At 45.4% G+C, this 4592-nt stretch overlaps 1 pseudogene; it reads left to right on the forward strand.

Moving 5' to 3' along the window:
- The first annotated feature begins 1178 nt into the window (after positions 1 to 1178).
- LOC133050311 (glutamine synthetase-like) lies at positions 1179 to 2414 on the forward strand (annotated as a pseudogene).
- Positions 2415 to 4592: the final 2178 nt, after the last annotated feature.

Consider the following 4592-nt stretch of genomic DNA (forward strand, 5'->3'; position numbering starts at 1 on the left):
GTCAGCTTAGGACCGTGAGAGGACAATTTATGTTTGATTTGACCCTCGTAACAGAAGACTGTGGGCACATTTACAGGAGTGATTGCGCCCTCCTGGCTGTTGGGTCACAGCCGGGCTTCCATCATCCATGGGGGTCTCTGTGGGACTCGGTGGCCCCCAGTAGCTGTCCGACTCCCCATCCTGTTGGGGGGAACAGAACGACAAGAACCGCTTACAGGCAGAAACCTGTTTGAGAAAATGACCTGCTGTTTAAAGTGTTTCAGACTCCCCTCTAGCCCTGACAAGTGTTGTCCCAAACCAGTCAGGAGTGTTGCCCTGTTGCCATCCTTAAGAGTAAAACCCAGTGCATCTGAAGGTCCTCAGTTGCTATACAAAACAAGGTAAGCTTTTTAGTTCTGAACTTTCATTATTACCTTGTTTAAATGCAGTTTCAGCTTATTGCTATTTTGTTACATCCATGAATCTTACCTTTAGGATAAAATTACATTTGAAAGGCCGTGGTACAGATATAAACAGTGCCTGTGTTTGTTTCCTGACCGTGCAGAAGAGGGTGATCAGAGTGGAGATAGCTCAGGTCACAGCACAAGCACCCATCTCCAGATGTGTTTCCTTCTTGTCTTTCCACCATCATAGGTTCACCCTCCTGGACTCCATCACTGTTTTTCAAGTTCTTCAATAAAGTATAAATTGTGGCTCAAATGATAAAGAATCTACCTGCAATGAGGAAGACTCAAGTTTCGACCCCTGGGTAGGGAAGATCCCTTGGAGGAGGGCATGGCAACTCACTCCAGTATTCTTTGGAGAATTCTAGAGATGGGGAGCCTGGTGGGTTACAGTCCATGGAATTGCAAAGAGTCAGACATGACTGAGCGACTTAACACTCGCACATGCACTCCTAGCAAGTATTAAGCCTGCCACTTTAATTTTTGTAGTGACAATATGTATTAAGGTTGAAAATGCAGAATGACACCAGGCTTGAGTAGGGTCAGTGGTGAGCCCATGGCTGGTCTTTTCACTTCACCTTGTCTCCGGTAGTGAAGCCCTCACAGGGGAGGGGTGTAGCAACACAGTTACATAGGACACTGAGATGACCAGAGTTGCTATAAACCACCAAAGACACACAGCTGTTAAAATTACAACTGGAGAGAGCCGAGAATGGGAGAAGAGCCGGCTGTCTAAGCAGCACCTCCCCGTCCTCCTCGCCTCTCTTCTCCTCACCTCGCTCTCGCCGCCTGCTCACCCTGCCGCTTTGCTCGGCGCCCAGAACACCTTCCACCATGGCCACCTCGGCGAGCTCCCACTTGAACAAAGGCATCAAGCAGGTGTACATGGCCCTACCTCAGGGCGAGAAAGTCCAAGCTATGTACATCTGGATCGACGGTACTGGAGGACTGCGCTGCAAGACCCGAACCTTGGATTCTGAACCCAAGTGTGTAGAAGAGTTGCCCGAGTGGAATTTTGATGGCTCTAGCACTTTTCAGTCTGAAGGGCCCAACAGTGACATGTATCTTGTCCCTGCTGCCATGTTTCGGGACCCTTTCCGCAAGGACCCCAACAGGCTGGTGTTCTGTGAAGTCTTCAAGTACAACCGAAAGCCTGCAGAGACCAATTTAAGGCACACCTATAAACGGATAATGGACATGGTGAGCAACCAGCGCCCCTGGTTTGGAATGGAGCAGGAATATACCCTCATGGGCACTGATGGGCACCCCTTTGGTTGGCCTTCCAACGGCTTTCCTGGGCCCCAAGGTCCCTACTACTGTGGTGTGGGAGCAAACAAGGCCTACGGCAGGGACCTACCTTGTGGAGGCTCACTACCGGGCCTGCTTATACGCTGGCATCAAGATCAGGGGCATGAACGCCGAGGTCATGGCTGCACAGTGGGAATTCCAGATAGGACCCTGTGAAGGAACTGACATGGGCGATCATCTCTGGGTGGCCCGTTTCATCTTGCATCGTGTGTGTGAAGACTTCAGAGTGATCACCACCTTTGATCCTAAGCGCATTCCTGGAAACTGGAATGGTGCCGGCTGCCACACCAACTTTAGCACCAAGGCCATGCGAGAGGAGAATGGTCTGAAGTACACTGAGGAGGCCATTGAGAAACTAAGCAAGCGGCACCAGTACCACATCCGAGCCTACGATCCCAAGGGAGGCCTGGACAATGCCCGGCGCCTAACTGGATTCCACGAAACCTCCATCATCAACGACTTCTCTGCTGACGTGGCCAACTGTGATGCTAGCATCCGCATCCTCCCGGACTGTTGGCCAGGAGAAGAAGGGCTACTTCGAAGATTGTCACCCATCTGCCAACTGTGACCCCTTCCCTGTGACAGAAGCCCTCATCCGCACGTCTTCTGAATGAAACCGGCAACGAGCCCTTCCAGTACAAGAACTAAGTCGACTAGACTTGCAGCCCTCAAAACCCCTCTTAATTCTACATCTTACTCCCCCTCTCAATCTCATAATAGCTATAACTCAAAGGGTGGAATATCAAGGTTCTTGTGTTTTTTTTTTTTTTTTAATTCCTCACACCCAGTTAATATCTTTTGCTTTCTTTGGTCAGGATTGAAGGGGTCAAGTTCTTAATCACTGCACAACCACCTACCTACCCCTGCCCTTTTCTTTTTCCTATCACTGAAGCTTCCTAGTGCATTAGTTGGGAGGGCGGGGCGGGGAAACACAACCACTGCTTCCATTTAATCAGGTGTGTTTGTCCAATAGGCATAGCTCTCTGGACAGAGAGCCCAGTCATTGTGAAGAGATGGGGAGGACTGTTTCTGCGTGGTTACTGCATGGGGGACAGGAGTGCTGGATTCTGTGGTTAGGTTAAGATTTCCCTTCTTGGTGGGAAGTTCTATTACTTACAAGGTTGTAACCAACTTTCTATCAAAAGTGAGAATTAGGGGGGAAGGAAGGGTGGGAAGTCAGGTAGGAAAACAATCTAGATCTGCTGTGGTGCTTCCCTTGCTTAGGGCTCAACGCCCTGACAGGCTCCACATAAATAGATGGATAGCCCTACCTTAAAAGAAAAAGTTCTCGTTGTATGGTCCTCCATTTATAACACAAAGCAAAGTAGTATTTTTCTATTTAAGTGTAAAAACAAAAAAATTGTATATATGGGTGTGCAGATAAATGTGTGTTTTCTCTTTAGGGAGAAAAAGCCATTCTGGTTACGAGGAACCCAAATTTGAGACAAGTAGTCTGGTTAGATATAAGGATCTCCTTTTGAGTGGGCATGGGGATGGGGGAGGCTATGCTGGAAAAGTTGGCTGTTTGGGGCTGTTATTCCCTTGCTACCACTTCAGGGCTTCTCTCTGCCCTGCTCGCACTTCTGGGGAGGCTGATGTTGGTTGGTTAACAGGTGGAAGCCCAAGATAGCAGTAGCCATCACCTGAGCCCCAGGTTTAAAAGACACACATGTACTTGTACACATAGGGGTTTGGAAATATGAGTTGGCTGGTCAACTTGAGCATGTTACCGACAAGGGGGTACTGGGGTTATTTTCTGGTGATGCTAGCATGTCACTAAAGCAGGCCTTTTGATAATATTAAAAAAAGATTTTTTTAAATGCAAAACAGAATATTAGATTTTAATCATATTTGTAGGGTTTCTAAGTCTTTGTTTTACAGAATTGCTTGTTTGCTTCAGCTGTCTCCTCCCCATCTCTGCTCTGGAGGAGATGGGACAAGTCTGGAGTCCAAACAGTTGTAATTTTGTATCTTGGTGTCTGTTCTCTGAGTGTGAAATTACTCCCTTCCTTTGTTAAGATTCCTGAGGAGTTACTATTTTTTTTTTCTTTTATAATAAAAACAAACCCCACTGTTGTCCTTACATTTTCCTTAGTGTCTCTGGCTGTTTTGTGTTGGTTGCGGAAAGTGGGCTGTGGTTTTTTTCTTACCATGACAATTTCTAATTGCCATGTATAGTATGTTCAGAGTTAGATAACTCTTCATTGTAAACAAACTGTGTTAACTGCCAGAGCAGCTCTTATAAATGTTAGGTTGATTTAAAAAATAAAATAAAATAAAATAATAACTGGATTTGAACGCAGAAGTATTTGAACACTCAGGACCAAAGGTGATACTGGCAAATAGAGGTGAGCCCTCAAAGTACCAATTTTCTAATAATTTCAACCACAGATTTCCTTTTCCCTAACACTAGTGATAAAAAATACAGTACATATATTTTGTAATACACAGCTTGACTACAGTACTGAGTGGATACATTCAGCCTAAAATGCAGTGACCAAGACTCAACAGTACGGCTTTGTGGGTCTCTTGATTGGTTTGCTACAGGTATGTCAGGAATAACTGGAAATAATTATTAAAGGAATTTAAAAATGGCTTCAGCTGGTGGGGACAGTGGATGTCACAAGGTTGGCATACCTTACATATGCATGTGTGTCATGAGGAAACTTATTTTTAAAGGAAACAGAAAGCAATAATATACTCACTTAGTGTGAATTTTTAATGTGTATTTTTAATCTAATATTCAGAGTGAAATGTCAGTAGGAAAACACATTTAAGTAAAAGTTTTATTTAAAAAACTCTTTTTTTTCCCCCATTTATTTTTATTAGTTGGAGGCTAAT

This window comes from Dama dama, chromosome 32, assembly GCF_033118175.1.
Source record: "Dama dama isolate Ldn47 chromosome 32, ASM3311817v1, whole genome shotgun sequence".
NCBI classification, from domain to species: domain Eukaryota; kingdom Metazoa; phylum Chordata; class Mammalia; order Artiodactyla; family Cervidae; genus Dama; species Dama dama.